This window comes from Rousettus aegyptiacus, unplaced genomic scaffold (assembly GCF_014176215.1).
Source record: "Rousettus aegyptiacus isolate mRouAeg1 unplaced genomic scaffold, mRouAeg1.p scaffold_m13_p_9, whole genome shotgun sequence".
NCBI lineage: Eukaryota > Metazoa > Chordata > Mammalia > Chiroptera > Pteropodidae > Rousettus > Rousettus aegyptiacus.
The window spans coordinates 28,988,921-29,011,218 of NW_023416312.1; the positions used below are offsets into that span (position 1 = coordinate 28,988,921).

Here is a 22,298-nt window from a genome sequence, read left to right on the forward strand (position 1 = left end):
GATTATTTTGGATTCTTTTTTCTTGTTGTTGTTTTTGATTTGGTGTTTTCTGTTACCTTGTCTTCTAAATTGTTGATTTGAAAAATATCTAGAAATAAATTTAATGAAACAAGTGAAGGACTTATATAATGAAAATTATAAGACCCCATTAAAAGAAATTGAAGAAGATACAAAAAGATTGAAAGATATTCCATGTTCTTGGATCGGAAGAAACAACATAGTTAAAATGATCATATTACCAAAAGTATTATACAGATTTAATGCAATCCCATCAAAATCTCAGTGGCATTTTTTTAAAGAAAAAGAACAAAAAAATCATCAGATTTGTATGGAAACACAAAAGATCCCAAATTGCCAAAGTCATTCTGAGAATAAAGAACGAGGCTGGAGGTATCACTCTGCCTGACTTCAAATTATACTACAAAGAGACAGCAATCAAAATGGCATGGTTTTGGCAGCAAAACAGACACACGGACCAGTGGAAGAGAATTGAGAGTTCAGGAGTAAACCCATATTTATATGGGCAAATAATTTTCAACAAAAAAGCCAAAAACATACAGTGGAGAAAGAAGGCCTCTTCAATAAATGGTACTGGGAAAACTGGAAAGCCACCTGCAAAAGAATGAAACTAGGCTGTTGTCTATCACCACACATCAGAATTAACTCAAAATGGATTAAGAACCTGAATATAAGACCTGAAACAATAAAATGCATAGAAGAAAATATAGTTACAAAACTCAAGGACCTTGGCCTTAAAGAGGTTTTATAAGTTTGACCTCAAAACCAAGGGAAGTAAAACTAAAATAAATGAATGGGATTACATCAAACTAAAAAGCTTCTGCTCAGCAAAAGAAATCATCAATAGGTAAGGACACGACCATCTGTATGGGAAAATATATTTGCAAGCAATACCTCTGATAAGGACCTAATATCCAAAATATACAAAGAATTCATATAACTCTATAACAACAACAAAAAACAAATGATCCAATCAAAAAATGGGCAGTGGACCTGAATGGACACTTCAGCCTAGAGGACATACAAATGGCCAACAAATATTTGAAAAGATGCTCAACATCGCTAGCTATTAGGGAAATACAAATTAAATTCACAATGAGATACCATCTCACACCTATCAGTTTAGGTATAATCAACAGGACAAGTAATAACAAATGCTGAAGAGGATGTAGAGAAACAGGAACCCTCCTACACAGCTGGTGGGACTGCAAATTGGTACAGTCACTATGGAAAACAGTATGGAGGTTCCTCAAAAAACTAAGAATTGATCTACCATATGATCCATCAATCCCTCTACTGGGTATTTACCCCAAAGACTTGAAAACCCATATCCGAAAAGATATGTGCACACCGATGTTCATAGTAGCATTATTCACAGTGACCAGGACATGGAAGCAACCAAAGTGTCTTACAATAGATGATTGGCTAAAGAAGCTGTGGTACATATATATAATGGAATATTACTCAGTCATCAGAAGAGATGAAATACAGCCATTTGCGACAACATGGGTGGACCTCGAGATAATCATGCAAAGCAAAATAAGCCAGACAGAAAAAGTTGAATATCACATGATATCACTTATATGTGGGATATAAACCTAAAAGCAATAAATGAGCAGGAAAAACAGAGACTCATGGACATGGACTATAGACTAGTGGTTACCAGAGAACTATAGACTGGTGGTTACTAGTGGGGTGCAGGAGGAAGGGGGAGGTATATGGAGTAAAGTGGGTCAAATATAGGGGAGTAGGGGGAGGGTGAAGTGGGTAAAGAGAATCAAATGTATGATAGGTGAAGGAAACTGGACTTTGGGTGGTAAACACACAATCGAATATACAGAGGTCAAATGACGATGTACACTTGAAAATTATATAATTATATTAACCAATGTTACCCCAATAAACTTAATTTTTTAAAAAAAGAATATACTCTAATTCTTTATTGGAAGAATAATCAATCGTTAAACAAAGGTGCATTTTCATTCATGATTGTATTGGAGACATAAAAGCTGGAAGGTAGAACATTTGCCAACTTTCAATTTTGTTCTTTTCTTTGCCCTCTCTTACACTTGGAAATTAATTAGAGAGAAAATACAATGGTCTTTTCTTGTTGGATCTCAGTTGCCTGGATCCAGTCATTGAAGTCTTTGTATACAAAGAGCAATGTGACGAGAAAGGAATTTTGCAAATCTTAATGCAGTGAATTAAGAAATGGAGACTATTAGCCAGAACTCTAGATAAGATATAATTTGAGTCCAATTCAGGGCTGCAGCACTGTTGATGTAAAAGAGTGAAAAGTATGTTAGTAAGATGCATGTATCTCCCAGCATCTCCAGTGTTGATTGAGGTGTCATCTTCTTGCCATGAGGTGACACACCCAAGCCCGCCATTAACTTCACCAAGCAACTCAAGAAGGAAAAGCCACATTCAATGTGGAAAATCCACATTCAACCCCAACTTCTACTTTTTTCATGTAAAATTTCCAAAATTCATTCAATAATTATTAAGAAAAATAAGAAATAGGATCAAGAGAAAAACAAACTAACAATAAAAACACATACAAAGGTGACCCACTGATCAGATATAATAGACATGGGCTTTTTTTGAACTGTGTTAATCACAGATACAGAGAACAAACTGATTGTCCCAAGATGGGAGTGAGGTTGGGGAAATGGGTGAAAAGGTGAAGGAATTAAGTACAAATTGGTAGTTATAAAAATAGTCGTGGGGATATAAAGTACAGTGTAGAGAATAGTGTCAATAATATTGCAATAACTATGTATGGTACCAAGTGGGTACTAGACTTATCAGGGTGATCACTTTCTAAGGTACATATGTATGTCTAATTGCTATGTTATACACCTAAAACTAATGTAATATTGTATGTCAACTATAATTGAAATAAATAAAAATGCATTTCAAAAATAAAATTTAAAAAACTGTTGATTCGATCCTCTGCTTCATCTAATCTACTGTTGATTCCCTCTACTATATTCTTTATTTCAGTTATTTTATTCTTTATTTCTGACTGTTTTTTAAATGTTTTCTATCTTCATTTTTATGTTTTCTATCTTTGCTGAAGTTTTCTGATATCGCCGAGCATCCATATAACCAGTGTTTTGAACTCTACATCTGGTAGATTGCTTGTCTCCATTTTGCTGAGTTCTTTTTCTGAATCATTGTTATGTTTTTTTCATTTGGGACATGTTTCTTTGTCTTCCTGTTTTGGCTGGCTCCCTGTGTTTGTTTCTATGTATTAGGTAGAGCTGCTATGTCTCTTGGTCTTAGTAGAGTTTACTATGTAGAAGCTGTCCTGTGGGCCTCAGTGGCACAGTCTCCTTGATCACCTGAGCCAGGTGCTCTAAGTGTGTCCTTTGTATGGGTTGTGCATCCCCTCCTTTGTAGTTGAGCCTTGGTAGCTATTTTCACATTAACAGGAGGAGTTGCCTCTCAGGGGGATTTGTTGTGAGTACTGGTCAGTCACTACATTGGAGAAGCTGTTGTGCAGAGGCTGACCCTAGAGAGCAAGATCTACTTTATCAGGGCTCTGATACCTTCCAAGGCTGCCCTTTGGGTATGTAATTTGTAGATGTACTTGGATGGTGCTTTTGTGTGGTTTGAAACTGGTCACCAGGTATGCTTGTTCTATGGCCTCTCAGGAGGAAGCTCTGTTGCAGGCCAAGTTCAGTTACTGCCTGTGTAATGCCCAGAGCCATTTGATATGAGCTACAAAGTGATCTGAAGATAGTTGCTACCTGTACTGGGCTTAGAGGTACCTGAGAAAGGCTAAGCTGTTGAACCAAGGCTGGCTGCCACTAGTCCTGGACTTGGGGCTTTTCAGCAAGAGGTTGAGGGTATGTAGAGGCCAGATGCTGCACATTTTGGGGTTTTGAACTTTCCAGAGATTTTAGAAAAGTCCACAGCATTAGCCAAGACAGGCCATTTGTATGGGAAATCCACTGTAAGTGGCTTGTGTGTGCCTGAAAGTTAGGTGAGGTGGGGTCAAGGAATCACCAGGGCAGGGTGAACAGTATTTTCCAAGGTTGATGGAGACTCAGATATGGTACATACCTGTGTCTGCAACCTGGCTGTGGGGAAGGCTCAACAAAAGAATAATAGCTTCTGCCAGAATTTCATCTGAGAAGAAGCTGCCCCTCCAGCTCTTGTCCTAAAAACAGACAATTTAGTTTCTCTCTATATGTCCATGGCACCGCTTTTGAAATGCTGCCTCAGCAATGGACCTTGGTGTGAGTGAGTCTGTTGGCAAGTTAATTATATGTGCTGGCCCTTTAAGAGGATCACCTGGGACTTCAGCCACCCTCTGTCTCACCCAGCCACAATCTCCAAAGGTTTTCACAGCCAGAAGTTATGGGACTTCTCTTCCTAGCACAGGAACCCTGCTCTGAGGAACCTGGCATGGGGCTGGAACTCATCACTTCTCTGGGGGATTCCTGCAGCTGAGATATCCCTTCTTATTTTTACCCACCACATGTGGGTATGGGATCAGCCTGTCCACATCTCCATGCCTCCTACAAGTTTCATGGTGGCTTCTTTTGTATGTCCTTTGTTGTAAGACTTCTGTTTAGCTAGATTTCAGGCAATTCTCAATGATGGTTATTCTGTAGTTTAGTTGTAATTTTGATGTGGTCGTGAGAGGAGGTGAGCAGAGTTCACCTATTCTGCCATCTCAACTGAAACTACAACTCGAGGGGTGTTTTCCATCTTGGCATTGGTTAGAGTAGCTCTCCTTTCAGGGAAAATATACTTATATTACTATTACCTGTCTATGATTACTTGGCAAGCAGAAAAGCCAGTCTTGAGAATATGCCATTCATGATTTCATCAACTTTTGTCAAGCTCTTGGGATTTTGACATTTTAATTAAGGAATGTTCTTTTCTCCAATTCAGTCATATCTCTTCAGGCTGACTGTGAGAATGGTCTGTGGATTCTCATCTTAGACTATAGGAAGCAAAAATCTTGTTGATGGTCTCACCTTGAAATATCTGTCATCAACCAAAATAACCAGATAATTTCCTTCTCAGCATAAGGCAGCATGTCTTGCATGTTGTTTTGCAGGAATACCTATATTTGCTTGTGAGAAAATCCGACCCAAGTAACAGCACCCATAGTCAATCAAGCTTGCAGTTTACCCTATTCTAGCCCTCCTACAATTTTGATTTATGCTTAAGGTACTACTGAAGCAGTAAACTAAACAACAATTTGCCACTACGAGTAGAATGATTCATAGATTCTGGGAGATTTCATTGGGTGGGCACTAAAACTTTCATTCTACTCATACCCTACCAAAACTCTTGGGATGGTGAAATTCTTATTAACAGAATGTTCTCATTAAGAAGGGGAGGAAAAAAGCAATGTCATCAAGACAGCAATATAGGTTGTTTCCAACTTTAATCCCTCTCGCAAGAAGACCAGCTAGCAGCTATCAATAGACAGGACACCATTGTGAATCTCTCAGAACCCAGGGGTGAGGCTAAAGCATACTGTTGGACTGCAGAGACAAAAAGGAGAACTATATTTCATACAATGCATTTATATTGTGTATGTGTATATATATTGTGTATACACTCAATGGGCAGTGCTTCCTGATTTGGGTCCCCAACCAATATATACATATACATATATTCCATACTCCTACCAATTGTTTCAAAAGAAAGAGAATGTAAGAGTAGTAGCTACACTCTGACCATATCACCTCTTCCTCAGACCAGCACGGTACCACAGTTAGAGGGGTCCCCTGGGCCTACAGTTTCTCTAATGGGTAAAAGAGAGCCCAACGTGGACATCCAGCTTCCCCAACATTGTAGAGCATTTCCTAGGGGGCATGTTTTTGGAAATCTGAGTTTGACCTTCAGATAGAAATGGAGAAGGCAAGTAAAACTTACAGCAACCAGTATGCAGATCTTGGCAGACCACGTTCCTCCTGCCAGCTGTGTTCAAGCAGTGATCCAAGCTAGCAACTCTGCCCATCTGCAGAGCCTACTTGGTGACTCTCTATGGACAAAGTGTACAATGGGCATCTCTGTATGGTTCAGGTTACCAGCCAGCAAGCCCTGCTGGCAGTGGAAAATTTTTATGGCCCCACTCATGCAGAGAACTTATTTTGAATCCCTATCTGTTGTTCAATTTAACCCGTAGTCTTGCCTGATCAGAAAGCATAAACTGAGAACCTTGGCAGTAGCATAGTCTATCCTACAATCACACTTGCAACAGCATCTGAGCAGAGAGTCCAGCCAGCAACTCTATTCATCTGCAGAACTGAGCCAATGTCCCCATCTTGCTAGGGAGCTCAATAGGCAGTTCTTCCTGATTTTGGTCCCCAGCCAATGGGCTTTACTGGCTGTGGAGCCCATGGTACAGACCTACACAGACAGGGAAGCAAATCTGAAGCTCTTCCCAACTGCTGAGTCCATCCAGGAAGCCCCACTAGAAAATCTAGGCAGCTGCTGAGACATGTTTGAGCAGGGAATGAAGCCAGCAGTCTTTCCCAAAAGTGAAGTACAATCTCTGGCCCCATATAACCATGGAATATTAACAGCGACCCTGGGCATCCTCAGAACCCAGCCTAGAGTACTACCCAGCCAAAGAGCTCAGCCTATAACCTTGCCCCACAGTAGAGCCCATCCTATGGCCTTGAATGATTGCTGAATGCAGCCTGCAGCCTCACTCAGGCAGAAAGTCCAGCCAGTAATCCAGTCTAATCATGGAGCATAGTCTGGGGTCCCTCCCAACAAGAGAGCCTTGACAGTAACCATGCCCAATCATGGAGCAAGTCTCAAAACTTACCTAACTGCAGGATACAACTTGAGAGCCATCTCAACCAAAGAGCCCAGCTAGCAACCTTGACCAACAGAAGAGCACAGCCAGTGGCCTACCTGATCATGGAGTCCAGCCCATTGCCCAACCAAACTTCAGAACACAGCCTGCTTAACTGTCTAATCACAGAACACAGCTTAAGTCCCTATCTGATTGAAAACCCCTGCCTGTATCCCTGCCTAAACACAGTGTTCAGCCAGCAGCACCATACAATCAGTGATCACAGCCTGAGACTCCATCTCACAGGGAGCGATAGCAGAACCAGGCTGGTAGCCCTGCCCAATCAAGGAGTCCAACCAGGGGAACCATTCTACCAGAGAACACAGCCAATGACCTCACCCAATGAGAGGTGATTTCAGAGTTCATATAAGTTGCCCTACCTGACCATGGAGCACAGCCAACAGCCTGATCAGGGAGCCCATTGGCTGTGCTGGAATATGAAGCCTCATCAGCAGGCCCAACAAACTGCAGGGTTCAATCAGCAGTATTATCCCAACCTCAGCAGTCAGTGGTTTTGCATAAATAAGGACTCTGAAAGTAAGCCCCACCTGCCCAAGGATACTACCTGCTGACTCAATCAGAATTCTAACCTGAGCTGACTAATGAAGGGTGACCCTATCAAAGTGATTCTATAGCATCTGGAAGAGGAAACTGCTTATTCAAATGTGTATATACAAATGCAAAGAATAAAGGATCATGAAAAACCAGGTAAACCTGACACCACCAAAGGAAATAATAAAGCTCTAATAACTGGCCCTAAAGAAATGGAGATCTATGGACTATATGAAAGAGTTCAGAATAACCCTCTTAAAGTAGTAAAGGAAACTACAAGAATACACAGACATACAATAAAACATAATTAAGAAAACAATCCAGGAACAAAATGAGAAGTGCAACAACAACAACAAATAACCATAAAAGACAGAAATCCAACAACTAAAGAATATGACATAACAAAAAAAAAATCAAAAGAGAGCTTCAGCAGCATACTCAATCAAGCAGCAGAAAGAATCTGTGAACTATACGATAGGTCATATAATTATCCAGTCAGAGGAGCAAAAAAGAAAAAAAAATGACAAAGAGTGAAGAAAGTCTAAAGGACTTATGGAATACCATTAAAAATATTATACACATTATGGGAATCCCAGAAAAATAGAAAAAGAAAGGGATAGAAAAGGTATTTAATGACTGAATTAATGACTGATTGTAGGGGTGTCAGAAAGAGGAGAGAGCAAGGAATTGAAAACCTATTTGAAGAAATAATGATGAGAAACTTTCCTATCTTGACAAAGGGCATAGACATACAAACTCAGGAAGTGCAGAGGGTCACAAACAAGATGAACCCAAAGAGACCTAAACCAAGACACATCATAATTAAAATGCCAAAGCTTCAAGATAAAGAGAATCTTAAAAGCAGTAAGAGAAGAGCATCTAGTTACCTTCAACGGAGCTGCCATAAGACTGTCAGCTGATTTCTTAACGGAAACTGTGGCCATAAGGGACTAGAACAAAATATTCAAAGTGAAGAAAAGCAAGGATCCACAACCAATGCTACTCTATTCAGCAAAGCTATTGTTTAGAATCAAAAGACAGACAAAGTGCTTATTAGATAAGGAAAAGCTAAAGGAATTCATCACTACCAAACTAGTATTACAAAAAATGTTGGACTTCTTTTGAAGAAAAATGATTTAAAATATGAATAATAAAATGGCAATGAGTACATATCTATTAACAATTACTTTAAATGTACGTTGCTTAAATGCTGCAATCAAAAGGTGGGGTGGCTAAATTCATAAGAAAACAAGACCCCTACTTATGTAGCCTACAAAAGACTCACTTCAGATTGAAAGACAAACACAGTCTGAAGTACAGGGATGGAAAAACGTGTTTCATAAAAATGGAAACAAACAAATGAAAAAGCTGAGGTAGCAATACTCATATCGGACAAAATAGACTTTAAAATAAAGGCTATAATAAGAGACAAAGAAGGACCCAGTTACCCTACTTCTATGTATTTATCAGAAGAAACCCAAAACACTACTTCAAAGGGACATGCACATCCATATATGCTCATTGCAGTATTATTTACAACAGCCAAGATATGGAGGCTACCTGGGTGTCCATCAATGGATGAATGGATAAAGTTTGAGGCAAATATATATATGCCATCTGCAACAACATGGATGGACCTAGAGGGTATGGTGCTGAGTGGACAGAGTCAGAAAAAGACAGATGTCATATGATTGCACTTATATATGGAAACTAGAGAACATGATAAATGGACAAACAAAACAAAAACAAGGTAATAGATACAGAGAGCATTTTGATGTTTGCTGAATAGAAGCAGAGTTTTGGGATTGGTTAAAAAGGGGAAGGGTATTAAGAGGTACAAAGCAGTAGTTGCAAAATAGTTATTGGGATGTAAATTATAACATAAGCAATATAGCACATAATGTTTTAATAAATATATATGGTGTCAGATGGGTACTAGATATATTGGCATGAATATATATATATATATATATATATATATATATATATAATCTCCATGTTGTACACCTGAAGCTAATATAATATTGTATGACAACTGTATAAATTTTTTTTAATTTTTAAAAAGTCAAAAATGAAGGGGAGGAAAATAAACGGCTTAAATGATAGAGGCTCTGTTCATCCCTTCGGAGACCAAATTAAAGTTTTGATGGAAACAAGAAACAAGCAGCAAGGAAAAATTGCCTGGATCTAGATGAATAAGCCATACAACTAGGGAGAAATCCAAGAAATCACCCTACCATGGCGGAAAGTAGAACAGAGAGAGGACACAGGGCTGCCTGGTCTCCAGTGGCTGAGTGACAAAGAGGCTACGGCAGCGGCGGACGCCTCTTAGAGGGGCTGTGTCTGTGAGTGGATTTTCATGGTGATGGACCTGCTCACTCTGAGCACCAGTGCCTATTAGGCTGCATTCAGAGGGTACCAGGGACTTACAAGGAGACATTGCCGGAGTGAAGGCTGAGGCGAGACTCGCTCCGTACAGAAGTACCGGCAGTATCCATTGGTCCCTGTTGAGCCCCGCCCCGCCCTGCCTCCCTCCCACCTTCCACAGTGTACTGACAGAGTGCTGCCACAGCCGAAACATCATCAAACCGGGAAACAGAGGTTGCTCCACTCAGAGGATTCCCTTAAACCCCGCCTCCCCAAACTTGCAGCCCCACCCAAGCCACATCCAAGTATATCTTCAGCAAGTCAGTTGCTCCTTATTGAGCAGCACTCACACTGGAGCCAGCTGGCCTTCATTTCTGGTGTGGCATGCTGAGGCAATTATAAGCACAGCATCTATGGATTGTTTGCTGAATCTTAACAGATGGTTCTGGAGGTGCAAAGGCCTGGGCTAAATTTGGCCTGCAGCTGAACCCCTCTCAGGACTGTGCCACTGGACACCTACTTCACAAATCCACACTAATAATACTGGGAGACTTAAGAACTTTGCTTAGTACATAGAAACAGACACAGAAAGGCAGCCAAAATGGGAAGACAAAGAAGCAAAAACCGTGTCAAAGAAAAGAACAGAGATCCAGATATAATGGAGTCAAGTAATCTCACAGGTGCAGAGTTCAAAACACTGGTTAGAAAGATGTGCAAATGAACTTAGAGGAAACATAGATAAATTCAGTGAGAACTTCAACAAAGGGATAAAAAAAACATAAAAATGAAAATATAAATTATAAAAGGTAACCAGTCTGAAATGAAGAACACATTATCTAAGATGAGAAGTTTATTAAATGGAATAAAAAAGAAATAAATAAAATGAATAAAGATGAGGATGGAATGCTCTATCTAGAGGACGGGTAAGCCAAGGACACTAAATCAGAATAGCAAGAAAAAAGATGCCAAGACTATAAGAATAATTTAAGGAGCATATGAGACACTATTAAGGGTCCAAATATCTGTCTGATTGGCATAACTGAAGAAAATCCAGATGTTGAACAGCTATTTGAAGAAATAACAATGGAAAATTTCCCTTACTTGGTGAAGAAAATGGACATAAAACCCCAGGAAGCTCAGAAAATCCCAAAAACCAGGGATCAAAAGATGCCCACAACAAGGCACATCATAATTAAAATGCCAAAGGTTAAATACAAAGAAAGAATATTAAAAGCAACAAGAGAAAAACAGATAGTTGCCTACAAGGGAACACCCATAAAGCCGGCAACTGATTTCTCAAAAGAAACTATGCAGGACAGAAGGGCTTGGCAAAAAACATTCGATGTGATGAAGAGCCAGGATCTATGAACAAGAATACTTTATCCAAAAAAGCTATCATTTAGAGTTGAAAGACAGAAAAAGAGCTTCCCGGACAAAAAGAAAAGCTAAAGGGATTTATCACCAATAAGCCAGTATTACCTGAAATATTAGAGGACTTCTTTAAGAACAAAAACATGTTTCAAAAACAGAAATGAAAAATGGTGACAACTATATTCCTATCAATAAGTACCTCAAACGAAAAATAATTAAGTGCTCCAACCAAAAGATAATGTGGTTGAATGGATAAGAAAACAAGACCCCTACATACGCTGCCTACAAGAGACTCACTTCAAATTAAAAGACATACACAGACTAAGCAGCAGTTTAGGATGGAAAAAGATATTGCTTTGATGGACCTAGATGATATTTAAATCAAACAGAGAAAGATAAATACTATATGATTTCACTTATATGCAGAATCTAAGGAATAAAAAGAACAAACTAATTAAAAACAGACTCACAAATATAGAGGACAATTTGGTGACGGATAGAGGGGAAGAGGGTTGGGGAGTTGGGAGAATGTTAAGCAAGTACAAATTAGTAGCTATGGATGGTCACAGGGATGGGGAGCACGGCATAGGGAATGCAGTTAGCATTAATAATTTGGCTAGGTGGAGGGTCAGGGGAGGGAGGGAGCCATTGCCATGAACTATATAGATGTCTAACCAATGTACTGTATACTTGAAACAAATTAAAATTTTTAAAAAAGTCAAAAAATGGCCAAAACTTTCCAAACATGGTGAGAGAAATGTAAATTCAGGTTCACGAAGCCCAGAAAATCCCCAATAGTTTGAACCCAAAAAGAACTACACTGAGATACATTATAATTTTCAAAAGTCAAAAACAAGGAGAGAATTTTGAAAGCAGCAAGAGTAAAATGACTCATCATATACAAGACTATTCAGCAGATTTCTCAACTGAAACTTTGCAGGTCAGGAGAGAGTAGGATGATATATTCAAAATATTGGGTAAAAAACCTGTCAATTAAGAAAACTACAATTGGCAAAGCTGTCCATTAATTAATGAGATAAAGAATTTTCAGAACTAACAAAAGTTGAGGGAGTTCAGACCTGCCTTAAAAGAAATGAGAAAGGTTGTTCTTCAAGCAGAAATAAAAGCATAGTAATTAACATTACAAAACATAGGAATGTTTAAAACTCACTGGAAATCGTAAATATATATTCAAAGTCAGAGTCTCTAATATTTTAATAGTCATGCATAATTCACTTACAACTCTTATTCAAAGTTTAAAAGTAAATGTATTAAAATAACTATAATTACAATAATTTTTATTGGGTATATAACATTAAAAAGATGTAATCTATAACATTAATAATCTAAAATATAAGAATGGGAGAAATAAAGTATAAAATTTCTGTATACTATTGAAGCTAAGTTGTTTTTAGCCTAAAATAGAATAATGGTTGTAGACTTTAATATCCCACTCACAGCAATGTATCAACCATCTAGACATGTATATATTACATGTAAGCCTAATGATAACTACAAAGGAAAAACCTGTAGTATATACACAAAAGATTACAATAAAGGAGTCAAAGCATACCATTACAAAAAGTGATCAAACTGCAAAGGAAGACAGGGAAATGGGAAGCAAGGAATAAAAGGACTACAAAACAGTCTAAAACAATTTTAAAATGGCAATAGTAAGTCCTTACCTATAAATAATTACTTTAAATGTAAATGGATTAAATTCTGCATACAAAAGACAAAATAGTTGAATGAATTATTTTTAAAAAGATCCAACATTATGTTATCTACAAGAAATTCACTACGACTTCAAGGACACACATAAATTGAGGGTGAAGGGATTAAAAAAGAGATTTCAAGCAAATGGTAACCAAAAGAAACTAAGGGTACTTATATCAGAAAATATATTTAAAGTTCAAACTGGTCAAAATAGGCAAAGAATGTCATTATATAATGATAAAGCGTTCAGTCTATAGAGAAGATATAACATTTGTGCACGTAAATATTCAAAGCAAATACCAACAGAACTAAAATGCGAAATAAACGCCAATACGACAATGGCTAGGGCCTTTAATATCAGCCTCTCAACAATGATCCAGAGAGGAAATCAATAAGAAAATAGCAGATTTGCACAACACTATAGTCCCAATAGACCTAACACATATGTAGAAAATTCTGGCCAATACAACAGAGTACACATTTTTCTGATGAGCACACATGGACATTTTCTCGGATAGATCATATGTTATGGGACAAATTCAAAAAGAATGTAACCATGCCAAATATCACTTCCTACTACATGATATGAAATTAGAAGTCAATAACAGGAGGAAAGCTGAAAAATTAACAAATACATGGATGTTAAACAGCATACTCCTGAACAACGAATAGATCAAAGAAAAATCAAAAGGTAAATTTCAAAAAAAATATCGAGACATAATAAATATAAATAAATAAATAAATAAATAAATAAATAAATAAATATTGGCACAAACAAAAATGGAAACATACCAAAACTTATAGGAAGCAGCAAAAGCAGTTATAAGAGAAAAGTTTGTAGAAATAAACACGTACAAACAATGGAAAGTTCTCAAATAAACAACCTGACATTATACCTCAAGGGAAAAAAAAAAAACAAAGAAAAACCTAAGCTGAAAGATAGCCGCATAAGGAAAGATGTATTAAAGATCGAAGCAGTAATAGTTTTTGATAGAGATGGCAGACTAGGTAAATGTTGCACTTGCCTCCTCTCATGACCATATCGAAAAACTAAACGACAGAGTAGCTATAATTAGGAGTAACCTGAAGTCTAGCTGAACAGAAATCCTACAACTAAGGACATACACAGACTGGTAGGAGGGGTGGAGATGCAAACCAGATTGGTCCCACACCCATGTGGGGCAGTTGAGAATCAGGAGAACTATTTTTTTTTAATGATTGATTGATTGATGCTTATAGCACCTGGTCTTCCTAGGTGGTTTCCCATCCAAGTACTAACCAGGCCCAACCCTGCTTAGATTCCGAGATCAGACATCAGGCTTGTTCAGGGTGGCATGGCCATAGATCACAGACCATGGTTCCACTAGGGCACAAATCCAGGACCCTTTGCATGTAAAGCAGACGTGCTAACCACTACACTATGGAACCACATCCAGGCGAACTATTGCATAGCAGAGGTCCACCAGGAAGAGCAAGGGGTCCCAGTCTCACACAAAGCTCCCCAGCCCAGGGTTCCAGTGCCAGGGAGAGTAGTCCCCACATATTCTAGATGTGAGAACGAGTGAAGATTGTGGCTGAGGGAGACAAAGGGCCGAGAGAGTCACAGACTTTCCTTTTAAGGGGCCCACACACGGACTTGCTTGATGATGGACTCACTCATTCTGAGCTCCAGCTATGAGGCAGCAGAGATATGTGAAAAGGAACTAAGTTGTCTGGTTTCAAGGCGAGGACTGGAGGGGCAGCTTTCTCCCAGACAGAAGTGCTAGCCGAGGCCATTATTTTTGTTGTTATTGTTGTTGTTGTTGTTGTTGAGCCCTCCCCTACCCAACTTGCAGACCCATGCAGATGCCACATCTGAGTTTCCATCAATGTAGCTAACACTGGTAACCCCACCCTGGCGATTCCCTGAGACGCTGCCCCCTCCCAATGTGTGGGCCCACCCAAGCCACTTCTAGTGGATTTTTCATACAAATGGCCTGTCTTGGCTCATGCTGCAGAATTTCCTAAACCCTCTCAAAAGTTCAAAAAACCCAAATAAGCCGCCTCTGGCACTGCATACCTGAGATATCATGCTGAGCAGTCCTAAGCACAGCAATAGCAGTAGCCAGCCTTGGTTCATGACCTGGCTTGTTGAGGCACCTCCAAGCCAAGTGTGGGTGGTAGTCATATGCAAATTGCCCGGTGGCACATGTTAATTGGTTTCAGGCAGGATACAGGGGCTGTAAAACTCAACCTGTAACAGGGCACCTCTTATGAGACCCTGAGGCTGGCAACCCTGATGTTCAGCTTAGAACAGAACCAAAGCACCACCTGGGGCAACATCCAAGATTGACACACTCAAAGGGCACAATGAGCAGGCACCAGTACCTGCTAAATTAAATCCTGCTCTGTAGGGTCAGCTCCTGCAAAACAGATTTTCCACTGTAGTCACTGGCAAGTCCTCACAACAAATCAGCCTGAGGGGCAGTCACTCCCATTAACATGAAAACAGCAACCAAAACTATACTACAATAAGAGGGCACACACATCCCTACTAGGGACACACGTGGAGCACTCAAAACAGGTGACCAGAGAAACTACACCACTGAGCCCCACAGGGTAACTACCATACAAAGCCACTCTATTAAGACCTGTCAGGACACTTAGCAGACCTACCAATTAGAAACAAATACAGGGAGGTAGCCAAAAGGGGGAGACAAAGAAACATGCCCATCATGAAAGAACAGAACAAAGCTCCAGGAAAAGAAGCAAACAAAATGGAGACAATCAATCTACCAAATGCAGAGTTCAAAACACTGGTTATAAGGATAATCAATGAACTTAGGAAAAAAGTAGATAAACTCAGTAAGAACTTTAATGAAGAAATAGAAAACAAAAAACAAATTGGTCAGAAATAAAGAATACAATAACTAAAATGAAGAATACTTTAGGAAGAATCAACAGTAGATTAGATGAAGCAGAAACTGAATCAGCTATTAAGATAAGCTATCAAAAAATACAATCAGAACAGCAAAAGAAAAATATCTAAAATAATGAGATTAGTTTAAGGGACCTCTGGGACAACATCAAATGCACCAACATTTTCATCATACGGGTACTAGAAAGAGAAGAGAGAGGGCAAGGAATTTAAAACCTATTTGAAGAAATAGTGATAAAAGAAAACTTCCATAACTTGGTGAAAAAAACAGACATCAAAGCCCAGGAAGTGCAGAAAGTCTCAGATAAGATGGGTGAACTCAAAGAAGCCCATACCAAGACACATTATAATTAATAGATCAAAGCCTAAAGACAAAGAATCTTAAGAGCTGCGAGAGAAAAGCGGTTAGTTACCCACAAGGGAGCTCTCATAAGACTGTCAACTGATTTCTCACCAGAAACTCTACAGGCCAGAAAAAATTGGCAGGAAATATTTAAAGTGATAAAAAGCAAGGACCTACAACCAAGATTATTCTACCTAGCAAAGCTATCATTTACAATGGAAAGACAGATAAAGAGCTTTCAAGAAAAAAAAAAGCTAAAGGAGTTTATTACCACCAAGTCAGCATTACAGGAAATGTTGGTGGGACTTCTTTAAGAAGGAGAAGAAAACACTTGGCAGAAACATGATGGAGTGAGAGATGTCCCTAGATCTCTCCCCTTGAAACAATAATAAGGCGAACATGTAAAACGCAACAAAAAAAAAACAAAATTGCACACCAATTTTGAGTGTGGGATCTGCACATAAGAGCTACCACAGGTCAGAATCCCGGGTGTCTGGCGGTGGACTGGGAGTAATAAAGAAACTGCCTCTCCCAGCCACCAGAGCTCCCTGTAGTGGGAGGGGGAGGGGTGAAAGTGCAGCAACTTTCTGGAACAACCCTGCCTGGAAGTGCCAGGGTTTGTATGCAGCCGATTGGAGGGCCCAGTCATAAGGGCAGAAAGCAGAGAAGTGAGGCAGGACCAAAGAGAAAAAAACAGCTGATTTTTATGCCTTGGTTTCAGTTCCCAACCCAAAACCCAGAGGGGCTCTCCCCCATACCCTGTGGACCCCCAGGGGAATCTGAGCAAACACTACTGAAACTACTAGGGATCCAAAAGGCTTAGATGTCACCTACCGGAAACCAAAAGAAGAGAGCATTCTTTGCAGAAGGCTAAAGAGAGACCTTTATTTAATAAACCTTCTTTCTGGAAAAACAACAGAATACACTTCTATTAAAGCCCAAGTGGAGAAATAGTACATTAAACACCATGAACAACCAAGGTGACAAGGCAGCTCAGAGAGAAATAGAAAAATCTCCAGAAAATAAGCTTACAGACATAGAAATATGTGACTTAAATGGCAGAGACATCAGGATGGTACTTCTGAAAAAATTAATGAGATCCAAAACAAAACATGTCAACAATTTCAGGAATTAAAAAAACAGTGAGGAGATTGAAACCCTCATAAAAAATCAAATAGAGCTTCTGGACATGAAGAACACACTGGAAGAGCTGAAAAATGAAAGAGCTAGACAGGGAAATAGAGTCAACCAAATGGAGGAAGGGATCAGTAATATCAAAGACAAAAATCTAGAAAGAAATCAGAAGGAAGAAGAGAGAAACCAAAGAATGAAAAATAATGAAAGAGAAATACAAGAACTAGCTGATACCATCAGGAGAGGAAACAAGAATAATCGCCATTACCAAAGGCGAGGAAAGGAGCAAGGACTAGAAAGCATTTTCAGACAAATAGTGGATGAGAACTTCCCAAATCGAAGGAATTAGCTGGAGCTTGGAATTCAAGAAGTCAACAGAACACCCAATTATCTCAACTAAAAAAAGGCTTTCACCAAGAGACATTATATTAAAGTTATCACAAATCAATGACAACGATAGAATTCTCAAGGCAGGCAGGGAGAAGAAAACGGTAACCTATAAAAAAAAACCCATTAGATTATCATCGAACTTCTCAACACAGACCTTACAAGCCTGAAAAGAATGGAACCGAATATTTAAACTATTAAGTGAAAGAAATTACCAATCTAGAATAATGTATCAAGCTAAGCTCTCCTTTAGATATGAAGGAGAAATCAAGACCTTTCCAGACATACAAAAATTGAGGAATTCTCCACTATGAGGCCTGCACTACAGGAAATACTGAAGGGGTCAGCTCACCAAAAATAAAAATAAAAAATAAAAAATAACAATAACAAAAATACATAATTAGGAGAAAAGTGACCATCAGGCAAATAGAAGCAGAGGAGTGCAACCCTTACTAAGAGCGGGCATTATACCTTAAATAATAAGAAATGAATTGTTATAACAAGATAGTAATGAAGTTTCAGCATACATAGGGACAAATTGAGACAACAATGAATGAAAAGGGGAGAATTCAAAGATCCAAATTTGCAAAAGGTAATGGAGATAAGGCACACACAGAAGAAAATAGATGACTGCATATTTATAAATATCCTTTATATATTCATAATGATAACCACACAAAGAAGATTCAGAACTAAAATATGTAACATAAAACAAAAAGAACCAGAGGAAAAACCCACAAGCACCAACCAAAATAAAGAAAATATAAACACATGGACAAGGAAGCAATGAAAACATCAAGCTACCAGAAAGCAAAAGATCAAATGGCTAGAAGAAGACCTCATATTTCAAGGATCACTCTAAATGTAAATGGACCAAACTCATCAATAAAAAAGCACAGAGTTGCAAAATGGAATAAAAACCAAAAGCCAACCATATGCTGCCTCCAGGAGACACGTCTCAGCTCCAAGGACAAATATAGACTCAGAGTGAAAAGGTGGAAAATGATATTTCAAGAAAATGGCGTTCAGAGAAAAGCAAGAGTAGCAGTACTAATATCAGACGAAATAGACTTCAAAATAAAAAAGGTAAAGAAAAATACTAATGGACACTTCATAATGATAAAGGTAATCACGCACCAAGAAGACATAACACTTACTAATAGCCATGTTCCCAATCAGGGAGCCCCGAAATATGCAAACCAATTACTTATGGAACTAAAGGAAGAAACAGACCAAAAAACCATCATAGTAGGGGACCTAATATCTCAATATCAGATATGGAGAGATCACCTAAACAGAAAATTAATAAGGAAATAATATCCTTAAATGACACTTTAGTCCAACTGGACATAATTGACATTTACAGAGCCTTCCATCCCAAAACAGCTGCTTATACATTCTTCTCTAGTGCACATGGAACATTCACAAGATTGAACACATACTGGGACACAGAGAGCCTCAAGAAAAATAAGAGAGTTGAAATCATAACAACCATATTCTCCGATCATAATGCTTTGAAACTAGAGATCAACTGCAGAAAGAAATTAGGAAGAACCACGAATATATGGAGAAAAACAACATGCTTCTGAAGCATAACTAGGTCACAGAAAAAATAAAAAGAGAGATCAAGAGATAGATAAAAATGAATGATAATGATAGTACAACATACCAAAACATTTGGGACATGGCAAAAGAGGTCATAAGAGGAAATTTCATATCATTACGGACCTATTTCCAAAAACAAGAACAAGCTGAAATAAACAACTTAATGCTTCATCTTAAAAAACTAGAAAAGGAAGAACAAATGAAGCCTAAAGTCACCAGAAGGAAAGAAAGAATCAAAATTAGAGCAGAAATAAATGAAACTGAAAAAAAAAACGATAGAAAAAATAAATGCAACAACAAGCTGGTTCTTTGAAAAGGTTAATAAACAGACAAGGCCCTCGCTAGACTCATAAAGATAAAAGAGAAAGGACATAAATAAACAAAATTAGGGATGAAAGAAGGGAATTTATGATATCATAGAAATACAAAGGATCATACAAGAATACTATGAAAAAGCATTTAACACCAAATTTAATAACCTAGAATTAATGGAGCAGTACTTAGAAAAATACAACCTTCATAGACTGAATCAAGAAGAAATGGGAAATCAAAATAGACCAATCAGCAGAATGGAAATTGAAACGATCATCAAAAACCTACTAAAAAGAAAAAGTCCAGGACCAGATGGCTTCACTAGTGAATTCTATCAAACATACAAAGTGGATTTAATACCTTTGCTCCTCAAACTCTTCCAAAAAATCAAAAAAGGAGGCAATACTTCCCAACTCATTTTGTGAGGCCAATATTACTCTGGTACCAAAGCCTGGTAAGGGTAACACAAAAAAAGAAAACTACAGGCCAGTATCTCTCATGAACACATATGCAAAAATGCTAAATAAGATACTAGTGAACCGAATACAGTAACATATTAAAAAAATTATAAACCACGATCAAGTTGGCTTCATCCCAAGGCACAGGGATGGTTCAACATATGCAAATCAATTAATTTGATACACCACGTAAAAAAATTAAAAATAAGGATCATATGGTCATATCAATAGATGCAGAAAAAGCCTTCGACGAGATACAAAATCCATTTATGATCAAAACACTTCACAAAATCGTAATAGAAGGAAAGTACCTTAACATAATAAAGGCCATCTTTGACAAACTGTCAGCCAACATTATACTTAATGGTGAAAAACTAAAAACCTTCTCTCTAAGATCAGGAACAAGGCAAGGCTGTCCACTATCGCCACTCTTATTCAATATAACATTGGAGTTCATAGCAAGTGCAATCAGACAAGAGAAAAATATAAAAGGCATCCAAATAGGAAATGAAGAAATCAAACTGTCACTATTTGTGGATGACATGATTCTCTATATAGAAAACCCTAAAGACTCCACAAGAGCACTACAAGAAACAATAAGCAAATACAGTAAAGTTTCTAGATACAAAATCAATGTTCGGAAATCCATAGCATTCCAATACTCTAACAACAAAATATCAGAAAAAGAAGTTAAAAAAAATCCTTCACAATTGTAACAAAAAGAATAAAATACCTAGGAATAAATTGAATGAAACAAGTGAAGGACTTATATAATGAAAACTACAAGACCCTATTAAAAGAAATCATACAAGATACAAAGAAATGGAAAGATTTTCTGTATTCTTGGAATGGAAGAACCAATATAGTTAAGATGACTTTATTACGTAAAACATTATACAGATTTAATGCAATACCTATCAAAAATTCCATTAGTATTTTTTAAAAAAACAAAACAAAAAATCACTAGATTTGTATCGAAGCAAAAAAGATCCCTAATTGCAAAGCTATCCTGAGAAAAAAGAATGAGGCTGGAGGCATCATTCTGCCTGACTTTAAATTATACCACAAAGTGATAGTAGCCTAAATGGCATGGTATTGGCAGTAAAATTGACACATGAACCAGTGGAACAGAATTGAGATTCCAGAATTAAACCTGTATTTATATGGGAAAGTAATTTTTGACAAAAAAGCCAAAAACATACAGTGGAGAAAGGAAAGCCTCTTCAATAAAATGCGCTGGGGAAACTGGAAAATCATCTGCAAATGAATGAAACTACACTGTTGTCTATTACCACACACCAAAATTAAATCAAAACAGATTAAGGATCTGAATTTAAGACCTGAAACAATAAAATGCATAGAAGAAAATACAGTTACAAAACTCAAGGACCTTGGCCTTAAAGAGGATTTTATGAATTTGACCTCAAAACCAAGGGAAGTAAAACTAAAATAAATGAATGGGACTACATCGAACTAAAAAGCTTCTGCTCAGCAAAAGAAATCATCAATAAGGTAAGGACATGACCATCCGTATGGGAAAATATATTTGCAAACAATACCTCTGATAAGGACCTAATATCCAAAATAAACAAAGAACTCATAGAACTCAAGTACAACCAACAAACAAATGATCTAATCAAAAATGAGCAGAGGACCAGAACAGACACTTCTTAGAGGACATACAAATGGCCAACAAATGAAAAGATGCTTAACATTGCTAACTATTAGGGAAATGCAAATCAAAACCACAATGAAATACCATCTCACACCTGTTAGAATACCTATAATCAACAGGAAAAGTAATAAGAAATGCTGGAGAGGATGCAGAGAAAAAGGAACCCTCATACACTGCTGGTAGAACTGCAAATTGGTACAGCCACTATGGAAAACAGTATGGAGGCTCCTCAAAAAACCTAAGAATTGATCTACCATATGATCCATCAATCCCTCTACTGGGTATTTACCCCAAAGACTTGAAAACTCATATCCATAAAGATATTTGCATACCATTGTTCTTAGTAGCATTATTCACAGTGGCTAGGACATGGAAGCAACCTAAGTGTCCCACGATAGATGATTGGTTAAAGAAGCTGTGGTACATATATATAATGGAATATTACTCAGCCATAAGAAGAGATGAAATACCACCATTTATGACAGCATGGATGGACCTCGAGATAATCATGCAAAGCAAAATAAGCCAGACAGACAAAGTTGAATATCACATGATATCACTTATATGTGGGGTATAAACCTAAAAGCAACAAATGAGCAAGATAAACA

The 22,298-nt window shown here is 38.0% G+C and overlaps 2 pseudogenes; both read right to left on the reverse strand.

Annotated features, from left to right (window-relative positions):
* Positions 1 to 22,298, reverse strand: part of LOC118607839 — a 240,330-nt pseudogene that overhangs the window by 42,722 nt on the left and 175,310 nt on the right.
* LOC118608514 lies at positions 14,090 to 14,205 on the reverse strand (annotated as a pseudogene).